Source organism: Pongo pygmaeus, chromosome 22 (assembly GCF_028885625.2).
Source record: "Pongo pygmaeus isolate AG05252 chromosome 22, NHGRI_mPonPyg2-v2.0_pri, whole genome shotgun sequence".
In the NCBI taxonomy this organism is placed as follows: domain Eukaryota; kingdom Metazoa; phylum Chordata; class Mammalia; order Primates; family Hominidae; genus Pongo; species Pongo pygmaeus.
The window spans coordinates 26,190,003-26,204,378 of NC_072395.2; the positions used below are offsets into that span (position 1 = coordinate 26,190,003).

General features: G+C 41.7%; 1 non-coding gene and 1 pseudogene across 1 annotated transcript; both read left to right on the top strand.

Moving 5' to 3' along the window:
• The window catches only part of LOC129022709 (lysine-specific demethylase PHF2-like), a 38,918-nt pseudogene extending 24,599 nt beyond the window's left edge, over positions 1-14,319 (top strand).
• On the top strand, positions 13,377-13,480 carry LOC129022731 (U6 spliceosomal RNA). Its single transcript, XR_008496530.1, has one exon. It is a non-coding gene; the product is annotated as a U6 spliceosomal RNA (small nuclear RNA).
• Positions 14,320-14,376: the final 57 nt, after the last annotated feature.

Consider the following 14,376-nt stretch of genomic DNA (forward strand, 5'->3'; position numbering starts at 1 on the left):
CGGGCATGCAGCCCTCATCCTTTTAGTTTTCCCAGATGGCACGGCATGAACCCTCGCAGTGGGTGTCCCTGGCCACCCCCGTCCCCCCGTGGCTGGGTGCAGACCCCACCCTCCAGTCTTTCTGGGCCTTGCAGGCCATTTGAGGGGTAGGGTAGGACCTGCCAGAGGCTGCTGGGTGAACTGCGTGCTCTGGCTGGCTCCTGAGCTGGGGCTGGAAGAGCTTGTTCCTGTGGAGATGTCAGTGAGGGCAGGAGTGACCACCCTTGCTCAGGCAGGCCCTCAGCGCTGCGGCTTGTGTGGCAGGGGAAGTGTGGCCCTGACACTGCGGGGGTGGCTCCCAGCAGTGCCTTCTGAGGAGTGCTCGAGGCTGACCGTGCTTGATTTTCTCATTGGTGTGGCTTTCAAACCTCAGTCCTGTTCAGTTCCTGTGAAACCTGAAACGCGGCGCAGTCCGGTGCGTCTGAGACAGGGCCTGGGAGGTGGCATTGGTGAGGGCTGCAGCGAGGATGTCTCCCCCATCACTGGGCACCCCCTGAGTCCACTGGACCCTCAGAGAGCAGTGGATTCGGGCCTCAGTGCTGTCCGGCATGGGCAGCTTTTGTCCAAGTTGCCTCATCAGCCCTAGGGCTCCCTCTGTGTCTAGGCTTCCTGCGGCAGCTTCCTCTCCCTGTCCCGCTCCAGCAGACCCTCAGTCTTAGGAGCCCTCTTGCTTCTGAGCAGGGACTTGTCCTCATGGGCCACTGCCCCAGGTGCCTCAGTCTTTGTGTCTGGTGACACAGGTGGGTACAGGCACGCAGAGCTGGGTGGCCCGCCTGCCGCTGTGTTGTCCTCTTCTTTCTTGTCTCACATGTGTGCTGTCTCTGGTGAGGGGTTCTTGGTACACAAGACCCCATAAAGTGCCTGGGTGCGCTCACAGCCACAGGTTTTCCAGCCTTTCTCGTTTGAATGGTTTTACTGAAAGTGCCTCTAGTTCTTCTGGGAAGTGGTGGAGAGGGGATGGGCAGCTCAAGAGACAGTGCTGTTGATGCAGAAGTACTGGATGGGTGGGTCCAGGGAGCAGAGGGAGAAGAGAGCAGGCACCCTGTGTGCCCCAAGTATGGGCCCAGGAGTGCCCAGATGCAGTGACAGATGTGGCTGGGCCTCTCCTGTAAGGTGGGGTGGGCTGCCTTGTCCTGGGGCCAGGTTTGGGCCACAGGGAAGTGGGCAGGGGTGAGGACTAGAAAGGGATGTTGCAGGGGGTACCTGTTGGGCTGGACCACGTGAGTGATGGGGAAGCCTGGTGCACCTGTCCTGGCTACACACAGCATCTGGAGCCCAGGGCAGACTCCTGACTCATAGTTTTGGGTGGGGCCTGGGCCTTCACTTTGTAAAGCTGCCCAGGTAGTTCTGGTGCACAGACAGGTTAGGGACCTGGCTGCAGGGGGGCTTGGGCTGGGGTGGGGCAGGGACCCATGAAGAGGCCAGGGCTGGATCCCGTGGGAGGGCCCAGCAAGGAGGTCCCCAAAGAGCCCAGGACTTGGCTTTGGGGGTCCTTGCCATCCAGCAGCACCAAGCCCCTGGTTCTGTGGGATGACAATGGTCACCCCATCTCACCACTTTGTGTGCTAGACAGGCTGATCACATATCGGGTATTTTGGAAGCTTCTTCTACAAGGAGGGGAGGCAGTGTAGACAAGAGGTGTGTGCACAGGCCATGGGGCATAGGACAAGGATGCAGATGACAGGCTGGGCACTATGGGAGTGGCCACCTGAAGCTGAGGGCAGTGGGGATGGGTGTGGGGCAAAGAGAAAGCCTGAGAGTCTATGTGGAGCCTGCCAGAAGGGAGTGAGCTTGGGCTGAGCTGAGGTGCAGCTGTGCCTGTTCAGGTGCACATATAGCTGCAGGTCCATGTGCAGATGGGTGCAGGTGTGGGGTTAGGTGCACGTGTAGATGCAGCTGGGGGTGCAGGTGTGGAGTTAGGTGCACGTGTAGATGCAGCTGGGGGTGCAGGTGTGGGGTTAGGTGCACGTGTAGATGCAGCTGGGGGTGCAGGTGTGGGGTTAGGTGCACGTGTAGATGCAGCTGGGGGTGCAGGTGTGGGGTTAGGTGCACGTGTAGATGCAGCTGGGGGTGCAGGTGTGGGGTTAGGTGCACGTGTAGATGCAGCTGGGGGTGCAGGTGTGGGGTTAGGTGCACGTGTAGATGCAGCTGGGGGTGCAGGTGTGGGGTTAGGTGCACTTGTAGATGCAGCTGGGGGTGCAGGTGTGGGGTTAGGTGCACGTGTAGATGCAGCTGGGGGTGCAGATGTGGGGGTAGGCACAGGTGTAGATGCAGGTGCGGGTGCAGGTGTGGGGTTAGGTGCACGTGTAGATGCAGCTGGGGGTGCAGGTGTGGGGGTAGGCACAGGTGTAGATGCAGGTGCAGGTGCAGGTGTGGGTGTGGAGAAAGTTGCAGGTCACTGGGGAGAGCATGCGCCATGGGAGGGAGTGGGCTGTGCTGCCCCTTCTCAGGGTGACACGTGGGAAGGTTCCCTGCGAAGTGGGGTGAGGAATGCCCAGGGCTAGTTCTGCAGTTGGGAGAGAGGGTCAGGATGGACTGAGGGAGTACCCAGAGTGGCTGGGGTGCAGGAGGGAGGTCGCTGAGTCAGCTTGCTAGCTTTAAGGTGAGAGAGACCAGACCGTGACCATGTGAGGGTCTGGACCCTCCTTCCCATCTGCTGTCTTCCCAATTCTCCTCTCCATGCCCATCTCTCTCCCCAGGCCTCCAGCCCTCCCTGTGGAGTATAGGTGGGTGAACAGAGCTGGATGGGGGGAGTGGCTGGCCTTTTCCAAGGGAGAAGTCATCAGCTCACTGCCACCCTCTCTGCTCCACGCCCTCTGTCTACTACCAAGGCCAGGAGTTTGTGCAGGAGTTTGTGCAGGCCATGGGCTGTTGTCTAAGTGCCTGGGCTGCCAGCTAAGAGCACTGGGCTGAGTGCCCGTCTCTCTGTGCCCCTAGCCAGCCCCCAGCCTGCCCCAGCATGCAGGAAGCCATTCAGGGAATGCTGTCCATGGCCAACCTGCAGGCCTCCGACTGGCAGCTGGTTAGGTGGTGCCCACTCAGATTGAGGGTGCATCTGCCTTCCCCAGTCTACTGACTAAAATGTTAATCTCCTTTGGCAACACCCTCACAGGCACACCCAGCAGCAATACTTCACATCCTTCAATCTAATCAAATTGACACTCAGTGTTAATCATCATAGGTGGTAATGGAGAATAGAAGTGATCTGGCTGGTATCTGTGGCTGCTACAGTAAGATCTAATTGCATGGGATACTGCATTTCAAGGCAGCCTACTTTTATGAATAGCATTGTTCATGTTAAGTATTTGGAAAGATTCATTGACATTCCTGGGACTGTTGCTATTACGTTCATTCCCCACAGCTTCCTCCCAGGCTTTCAAATCTCAGGTTCTCGCTCTTTCTCTCTCCCCACCTACTTAATTCTTCCTGTCCTTCTAGGAGCTGGCCTTCCTCTGCTCCACCGCCGTATCACTGGGTACCAAATTGGGATACTCTTTCTATACAAGTGTAGTTTTTAACCTATATCAGTGTCCCTTTCGTTACTAATTGGTGAGCTTTGCTTAAATAGAAAGAGATTTATTAGAGTCTTAGAGAGCTGGAAGAATCTCCAAGAAGGACAGCAACAACAGAAGTTAAGAAAAAGCTCAATCATATTTAATTATCTTCAAATGAAAACCCCAACACTATTTTTTATGGTACTAGACACTAAGGGTTTTAAGAATTATATACTAGGACTTCCACTAGACCTGAATACAAGGCATCAACCCACTGAACCTGTGCTGCCTGCTTTCTAAAGAAGCCATGATCCCTCGATATAGTTGCTTCCTCTGATTGCTCACTTCCTTCCTCTGATTCGATGTAGTTATAACTACTTAGAGGAACCACAGCTGTGTGGGAGTCCATCTGCAAAGGAATCTGAAAATGGTAATTATCTATGTATGTATGTATGTATGTATGTACGTATGTGTTCATCTATGTATCTATTAATAACTTGTTCATTTGTTTTTAGTTTACCACATTTTTATTAAAGAAAATTGTATTAGAAGGTGATTGAAATGAATATTGACTCAATTCATAGTGCTCTCAAAACATCTCATACTAATTTGTTTGAAGTAATTATTTAATCCTGAAAAATCTTTGAAAAAATTTTATGAATACATATTTAAAGTGTTTCCAACAGCAAAAATAACCAAATAATTTGATGAATCATATCTACAAAAGAACATTAAACATCTCATTTAGTAGCCCTAGATAATATTTAACACATTTTATACATACATTAGCTGCCTTTAGATAGAGAGTTCTACAAACATAATATAGTTTGTTAAAATCTAGCATTATATGGAATAATAAAATGCATTTTATTTGTTCTGCTAACAGTTGCCTAAATAGAGGTTTAACATTTAGTGCAAGGGATGAATTTATTAAATCACCCTTCTGGGAGAGGTGGCCCAGAAGATGCATAAAGTTTGTTTGCCTTCATGCAAAGTTATGTTATTTCTGGACTTTCAGAGTGTAGAAGTAGCAAAAGTTAAAAATAGCATTCACAAAGAGTGGAGAAAAAAGACCACAAATGTAAAAAATACCCGTGTAATTCTCTTTAATGCAGAAAAGTTAACTAAAGAGACTTGGCCTGAAACTTCTTCAGATAAAACAAAATTCCAAAAGAGTATTACATGGGCCCTAAAGTAATTTATTTATTTCTTAATGGTGTGTAAAATGTCTTACAATTGTTTTTCATCAGTACTTTTCTTTTACTATCCCCAGAACATATGGGATTAAAAATAGGTAATTTAGAATTTCAATGAACATATTTACCATAGTATTCACTTTGTTTTTTCCCATCCAAACTAAAATGAAAACATTCCAGGTCATTTTATTTTCAGAATAAACCCTCAAAACTGCAGAGTTCTAACAAAAGATTGAAATAGTTGCTCAATTATCAAACAGATGATAGTTGCAAGTTTTTACTAAAAAATGTATATTCATAATAACCTCCAAAAATAAAGAATGAGGATGCTATAGTTAATCATTTCAATCAAGAGTGCAGGTGTCAGATTTCCAGGTGATGGGGGTTAGGCACTGTGGTATAAACCTGGCTATGCCAAATGGAGATAATAGGTACCAGGTTTTGTCTTTTTTATTTATTTTTTGTCTTTTATATAATTGAAGAAAATATTATGTATCCAAGAAAATATGTTTTCAATTTCTTTCTGCCAAAGGTTTCTTCAGCCCAGTCTTTGATTCATTATAATATTTTCTCTCCTGATATCTCAAAAATAATATAACATTATTTTATTTTGCAGCGTGGAAATCCAAAATCCAATTATAATTTTGTGTTCTTGGAAATGTGCTGTGTTTCAATACCAAATATTTTAGGCTTGTTTAAAAGAATAATAAAAGGAGGAGTAAAACAAGAGAAGAAAAAGACCATAAAGGTACAGAAGGAGGATAGTAGTCGTTGTATCAGTGGTAAATCAGAAGGGAGGTCTTCACTTCTCTCTTTCTCCCAGTCTCAATCTGTACATCTCTCTGGATTTGTATTGATCTTTATGTTCTACCCTCTTTCATTTCCAGGGATGTGTCACATTTTTCCCAAATCTAATGTTCAGTCTTTCACAGGAAAAAATGGGGAGGCATCTTTTCCCATCTCTTCCATTATCATGGATTTTGCTTCATAGGTCATCCACTACCCTATCTGGGACTCCAGATTTCCCACTCCATTTCTTTCCTGTCCAAAGTAAACATCTCTACATTTCCATGATGTCAGAAAACAAATGAACACACATAACAATTTTTATTTAATCTTTACATACCTGCAACATACTACAGCTACACCATTGTTCTCCTTCACACCAATGTTCCAAATTGTATTTTCCTCTTCCCATTTCACATTTCTATTCCCACTGTCTTAAAACTCATGGTAGTATGGCTTCCAATTCAACTATTCAAGTGAAAAGTGCTCTTAGGAAATTTCCAGTGTCCTCTAGTTTGCTAAATCTCAGGAACAAATTCAAGTGGGAGTCTTCTCTTTATGGTATATACTGCTGTTAGATTGCTTTACATTTTCACTCTTAAAATGCAGTCATCCATAGCTCCCATGACACTAGTGTCTCAAGATTTTTCTTTTACATTTCTGAGCATTCTTTCTCAATTACTTTTGTAGACTGTTCTTCTTTATGTCATTCTTCCATACATCATTTACAGTTAGTGTCACATAGCATTCTCTTCTGGGCTCAATTTTCTTCTTACTCTCCAAACTCTCCTTAAGTGATCTTATGCATATTCATGGGCTAATAGACAGTAAATGTATATCTACAGATCACACATCTCCTTTTTGAGTTTAAGACCAGTATATGTATACACATATATGCATTGTGTAGCTCTAATTGAATTTCTTAAAGACAGCTCGCCATCAGGATATCCAAAACTGAACTTATCACTGCTTTTATTGTAACATTCATTACCAGTCACCAATCTCTATTCTCTGTATTAATGAGTTGCCAAACAATTCATTCAGTATTTCAATCACTATAAACCATGCTACTTATACATGCAGTCAGTCTTATATGCGCTCTGTTTCCAAAAGCTCTCTATCATGCCTACCACCATCTCCTTAGCTCAGGCTGTCCACATTTCATGCCCAAATTATCACAGCAGCCATCAATTAGATATTCCTGCCTCCAGGCCTACACTGTCTTCTCATTTCTTAAATGATACTCTTCTTAAAATGTGATATTGACTTTTAATCACTAAGTCTTTATTTTTAACTACTAATTACTCTCTGGAAATCAGGAGAAAATATTAAATTGAGCAAGAAGAACAGGAACAAGAAAAATGGTTGAGAAGAATGGTTCAGGTCAGGGCCGAAGTAAACAGCCCATGTTAATAAGTGCTTAATATATAATGTGCCACATGTTTTAAGCCTATTTTCACATTTTAATCATTATAATGTCCCTATGAGCAAGGCAGTATGATTTCCTAAATGTGGTGGTTAATATTGAGTGTGAACTTGATTGTATTGAAGGATGCAAATTATTGTTCCTGGGTGTATCTGAGAAGGTGTTGCCAAGGAAGATTAACATTTGAATCGGTGGACTAGGAGAGGCAGATCAACCCTTAATCTGGGTGGGCATCACCTAATCAGCTTCCAGTGCAGCTACGATAAAAATAGGCAGAGGAACATGGAAAGATTAGACTGCCTGCGACTTATGGCCTCCACCTTTCTTTCGTGCTAAATACCTCCTGCCCTTGGACATCAGACTCCAAGTTCTTCAACTTTTGGACTCTTGGACTTACACCAGTGGTTTGTCAGGGGCCTTTGGCCACAGACTGAAGATTGCACTGTTGGCTTTTCTACTGTGGAGGTTTTGGGACTCGGTCTGGCTTCCGTGCTCCTCAGCTTACAGACAGCCTTTTGTGGGACTTCACCTTGTGATCATATGAGTCAGTATTCCTTAATAAACTCCCTTTCATATCTACATCTATCCTATTAGTCCTGTCCCCCAGAGAACCCTGACTAATACACCAGATTTTTGCATATAAGAAAACTGAGGTGTGGAGACATCGAGTACCTGGAGAGAGATTCAGTTCCAGAAAGTCTGAGTACAGGACTCAGGCTCCTGTGACTAAAGGCAATTATTGAAACCACCACTTTTTGTTTTCTTGGTGGAACATAAGACATCAAAAACATGACCTTGCCTTGAAAGACAACTGTGTACAAGTAGAGAGAGAGAAGCAGTCAAAGAGGTAGAAAAATTAGAATAAAACATTCAATAAATCAAAAAGGAAAAATTTTCTGTAGAAAAGGAGGTCATCCACAGTGTTAAGAATCCTAGGATGGTGAATAGGGAAAAGCCATTTTTAAAAGCCTTTTCAATTTCTCTTAAATAATAATTGGTGGCATTTTAAAGTGTACATTTATTAGAGTGGGAGTTATTTTTAATAAACTCTGGGTTATAACTTTTTAAAATTTTATCACAGCTGATGACTTGCAAAAACAAGACAGAAGACTAAAATTTCCCAAATTTTCAATATGGCTTTTTATACTAACAATAAAACACTTTATTTGCTACTAAAATAGTACAAGTAAATAAGGAAAATAGAGAAACTGATGTTATTTCAATAATTATTTCAATATGAATAGAATAAAACATAATGAGGAACACGTGTTCGCTTGGTGCTAATGATATAACATTTTGCAGTTTTATAGGTAAAGCAAAATGTGTAATTTGAACAAGATGTTGAAATGTTTTAGGATTAGTATCTAAGGGCAAATATTTCAGAAAATATGTGGAAAGGTAAACCACATGTTTGCTGCTGGGAGTCCTGTATGTATGTGTCTTTAGATTGCACTTTACTTGGTTTCTCAAAATGAAATTGTGATCTTTTCTCAATACTCTCTACCTTTAAAAAATCCCACAGAAGCAGTTCAGCAAAGTGGTTAAGAACTCAGGTTCTGTGTCACATTTTTGGCTAAGTCATTTCCCAGCTACAGGACCTTGGGAAACTTAACTTTTCTGAGCTTCAGATTCCTCATTTGTAAAATGAGAATGATAACATTAAAACAGCCTCATAGGACCAATGTGTTGTTTAGGTTAAGATAATGCCTGTAAAGTACTTTCACTGGAACATAGTAAGCACTCAATATAAAGTAGCTAGCATTGTTGTCATTGTTATTATCACTACTATTTTTCATTATTGCTACCAATAAAACCAACATTTCCTAAAATTACTTACTATTAATCTGAGCATCCTTTCAGTCTCACTATCAGTGTCAATTGTTTGCATTCTGAGAAGTGTATCATATACACTTAAAAGAAACTTAAAAGTTTCTTTTAAGTTGCATAGCAGAGAATCACATTCAGTTTTCTCAGGTAATGGGCACCTAGTTTAACAATATATGGGTAAATAAGAAAACATAAAAGCTGGCCTTAGAAGCCACTTGGGGCCTGAAATGTTGTTTTCTTACAGGACCTCATACAACCCCAGCTCTATTGGTCTGGATGTGCTGAATCAGAAGTATTTCTGCTGGTCATTTCTGCTAAAACAGGTATTGCCTGGGCTCTATGGAAATACTTCTACCTATTTGATGTCCAGCTGCTACTGCAGAACCTGCTGCACCTGCACTGATTCTAATGTCAAGGTGAATGATTTCAGCTCAAACTCCCCTGGAAAAGAATGCATTGATGGATTGACCATCACAATCCAGCATAGTGTGTCTCTGGTATGTGGGGTTCTTCCCTTGATCCTCTTAGACTGCTGGACAGTAATCCCTTGTAAATCAACTGCATAGCCAATGCAAAGGGAACATAATTTGGCAAGATCAAGATAGATCTGGCTGTTACGTTCAGGATCCTCGAAGAGATTAATGTAACTGGTAGATGCCTTGCATAACATTCCAATATGGAAAGTGCATTAGGTGGCAAAGCAAGACTTTTTAATTCATTGGTCTCCCTATTAATTCATTTTGGAATTTCAAAATACAGAATTTGCATTCATTATATATTTCTCATGAGAAGTCATTCTGACTAGTCTTCATACCACCCTTATTTGGTGGCTGCTTTTCCCATTTCACCACAAGAGGGCAGTGGTCAGTCTGGGAGGCTATTTTGTACAACATGACCCTGTCCTCTCACCAGGCCTGACAGGGAAGGGCCATCAGAGCCCATTCCCCAAAGACAGTGACTTAGCCTAAGCTATCCACGGTTCAATCCCTAGGAATTTGAAGTTGAGACTGAAAAAAAGAAGTCGGCTTCAGGGAGCAACATGTCAACTCGGGTTTCATCAGCGGCCATGTTTTGTTGTTGTTGTTTCTCCATGTGGTCAGGAAAATTGGAATCCGCTGATCCTTGAGAAGGAGAAAATTGAAACAGACACAAAGAGAGGCATAAAACCTCCTAGCTCCTGTCTCCAGGCAGTTCCAGAGAACTAAATATATGCTTACCCTTCAATTCTATGAGATATTCTAGTCTTAAGCTAGTGCCTGTGAGTGTCTGTAATTTGAAACTGAGTGTAAATAATCAATACAAAGTTAAACTAATTTTTTTCCTCCCAAGAATGTAAATTAGGCACTAAAATGGCATAAATTATATACTAAAATTCCAAAATAAATTTTGTAACCATTCTGCAGTATTGAAAGAGGGACAAAAAAAAAAAAACGTGGATCATTAAATTCTGGGAATAGTACAGTTTTGAGGACCTCAGCTATTAAATTATTTTAAAGGTTTTTGTTTGTTTGTCTCATCCTTATTACTGAAATTTTAAATTCCTAACATACTTGATGACATGTAGTAGAGAAAATAAATATTCAATTATCTTGGGATCTTCAATTCAAATAAATAGTAATTTCATAGTTAGAAATATAGATATAAATGTAGACAGTAGAAGAGGTGGTGAAGGTTTGCTCCAAATCCAGGAGGATATGTATGTGTGTGTGTATGTGTGTGTGTGTGTGTGTGTGTATCTAAAGAATATCTGAAGATGAGTTTATATTATGACTAAACTCAAATTCTAATATAAATTTATTTTCTTGTCATTTGTCTTTTTCTCTAAGGAAGTACACACAGACACACACACACACACACAACTATTTTTACATTTTCTGTAATTAGGGATGCATACGTATATATTCCCATCATTCCAGGATGCAGACATAGAGCTGACCAGGTGGGTGATACTTGTGTTTCTAGTGATTACTATCTGGCCTCGGTGATTCTAAAATCACATTCCTAAAGCCATTTCAGACTTGCATTAATAGTTGGCTTTGAATATTAGGGGCTTAATAGGAAACAACTGATTCTGGCCAGTTAGATTCTGATGAGGCTTGAAGAACTCCTGAAAGAGTTTGACATTTCTGAGAGTTCTCTTTCTCAAGAATTGTCCTTTTCCTTTGTATGATTCATCTGTTGCATGGATGTATGGTTTTCCCTCATCCACACTCTTTTCTCGAATGTACCAGTCATTATTGCTATATAACAAATGTACCCTAATTTGGTGGCCTAAAAAAAACCCCACCATTTGATTGTGTTTATTGCTCCTGTGGATCAGTAATTCAGACAGTGTCCAACAAAAATGGCTGGTCTCTGGTGTATGATTTTGGAGCCTCTTTCACTTCCTTGTCTGGTGCCTGACTTAATCTGCCTCAGCTGGGACTGTAAGCCAGATACCCTCACAGGGCCTCCCTAAGGTGGTTTAGGTTTCTCTTAGCATGGCAGCTGGATTCTGAGATACCAAAGAGGAAGCATCTGGAAAGTGATTGTTCTGGGACAGCAAGGTAAAAGCTGCATGGAAATTTTATGTCCCAGCCTTGGAAGTTATATAGCATCACTTCCTCATTGAATTTATAGGGCAGGGGATATAGACCCCACTCTCAATGGAAGAAATGTCAAAGAATTTGCAGCCGTCTTAAATCCAATCAACTAAGAGCAGACAGAAGAAGCCAAATCAAAATCTGAGTATACATTATTGGTAAAACTAGATTGAAAAATACAGCAGGGATATTTTGCTTATCCCACTCTTATTTGAGTTTGCCTACCTAGAGGCAGATAAAATTTCAAAACTGCGGCTTCTTCCTCATCTTTCCACCCCATTGTAAGAGAGGATAGATCCCAAAAGGTTAATTACACTAGAAGAGGAAAGAGAGAAGAATTTACTCTGCTTGAAGGCAGTCAAGGGCGAAAAGAGAGCTTTTGGGACACTAACTGATTATGTGGACAAATTAGATACTCCTTCCTCCTCCTGCAGAGTAGTGAGTCAGGGGGCAGACAGCAGAATAATGAGAAGCGTCCTGAACAAGATATCCAAGAAAGTATAAATGGTGATGCAATTTTTTTTTCTCTGCAAATGTAACACACTTAGGACAATTTTTTTTCCGTAATAATTCCCTACCTCACTCCCTCATAATCTCTAAGAAATATGTGTGTTTCTCAAACCTAAAGATGTAAAACCACACAGTATGTAATCCTGAATGTGTAAAAGTTTTGTGCAAAATCATCGGAGATAGAAGGAAATAGCCTGGCTTGCTTAGCTCTCAAAATTAAAGAGAGAAATAATCAGATTTTTACATAACCAGGATATTATTAGTTTTGTTTCTTAATGTCAATTTTAAGCATTTAACAAAATACAGACTAGACATCATGTGCATTATTAAATACCTCTTACTATGGAAACATGATAGTCAATATTATAATTATCCAGGATTGCAATCTTGAAATAGAGATGCTTAACAATATATTTGTTTTTTGTATTGTTTTCCATGTAGAGCTTACCATGCAGTATTTTTTCTTCATAATACTTAATACAATTTTAAATAATGAATTATGCTGTAATTACTTATTTACTGTGTGACATCCTCCTAGGAGTCACAGATTGTGTTAATGGCTTGAATACTTCACAATTCCTCTGACTAAAGCTATTGCCTTGAGATTTTGCATTTTCTTCCACAAAAGGGGACATTTCTCTGCCCCTTGATTTGAGGTTTGGTCATCTAACTAACTTGCTTTGACCAATGGAATAAAGCAGAACTTATGGAGAGCTAGTTCCAAGTCAAGAATCCAAGAGACTTTGTGTAAAATGCTGTTCTACATGAGCTGATGCCATCATCATGAGAAAGACACACCTGGTCTAGCCTATTAGCCTGTGGAAGAGAGTGAAAAACACGTGAAACAGAACTTTTCCATCTAAACAAAACCTTCCAAATCCAACCAAGAGCAGAACTCACATGTCTGGCATTACTCTTATGTTTGCAGTTTAGCTGCTTGTGCATTTGCAGATACCAACAGGGGCTCACTATAGGCTGCATTTGGCTGGGGCAGCTTACCTGGTGTTATGGTCTGAATGTATCCCCAAACTTCATCTGTTAGAAACATAATCCCCAATGCAAGTGTTGGGAGGATGGGTTTTTGGGGAGATATTCAGGTCATGAGGGTTCTGCCCTCATGGATGGATTAATGTCATTGTGAAAGGACTCAGTGGAGGGAGTTTGCCTCTCTCTCATCCTTCCATCCCTTCCACCTTTTCTACTTGGTGAGGACACAGCCTTCCTCTTCTTCAGAAGATGCAGCAACAAAGCACCAACTTGGAAGCAGAGATTAGGCTTAATAGATCTGAACCTGCTGGTGCATTGATCTTGGGTTCCAGTCTCCATGAAAAATTCATTTCTGTGCTCTATAAATTACCTAGTCTAAAATATTTTGTTATAATGACACAACCAAAGTAAGACACCTGGTATATCTCTGTTCTACAGCCCAACCATCCTCCTTTTGGGTGGCTAACACAGACATGTTCTACTCATAGTGATTGCAGAAATGCTAAAAAGCAAATAGAAATGCATTATGGTGCTTACTTCAGCAGCACATACACAAAAATTGAAACGATATGGGGATTAGCATAACCGCTGCACAAGGATGACACACAAATTTGTGAAGCATTGCAGATTTTTGTAACACAAAGGATAAATACTTAAGGAGATGGACACCCCATTTCGCATGATGTGATTATTATACATTGCCTGCCTCTATCAACATATCTCATGGACCTAAAGAGTTATTTAAACATCTATTATGTACCCACAAAAATTTAAAATGAAATATTTTTTTTAAAAGTATGAGAGCCTTTGAAGCCTAGGCTTTGAAATACATACCTTCACTTCTGCCTCATTCTACTAACCAAAGCAAGTCATATAGGGAGATATATTCCGCCCTTAAAGTCATTTGACAAAGGGCTCAGTTAGAGAGAGGAGTGAAATATAGGGATTATTAATAAAAATTCATTTCTGGCTTTTCCCATATCCACCTAGATTAAGAAATAGAATATTACTAGGACATTGGAAGTTGCTCTGATGTCCTCGTTCAGTTATTATCTCTAACCTTCATCCTCCATATTAACAATTATCTTGACTCCTATCCACATAGATCAGTTTTGCTAACTTTTATAAAATGAAATCATAAAATCTATATCTGTGTTAGGACTCTTTATTTTAATAAAGTTTTGTGAGATTCATTCTTATTGTTATAGGTAGCCCTAGTGAGTTAATTTTCATTGCCATTTAGTGTTATATTTTAGGAATATGCCACAATTTGTTTATTATCAGTCATCTACTATTGACGGATATTTAGGCTATTTTCAATTTGGGGATATTACAGATAATGCTGCTGCAAACACTTGGCAAACAACTCTAAGCTCGTCTTTTGCCTGTATACTAACAGTGGGTTTGCGCTGTTGGTTGCAGGGCTACTGGACTACAATCCCAGCATGCACCGGGATGGGGGCAGTGTGTAACGCTGCAGGGAAGGATAGAGAGGCACCTCCCTGGCCAGGGATGCTGGGAGTTATGGT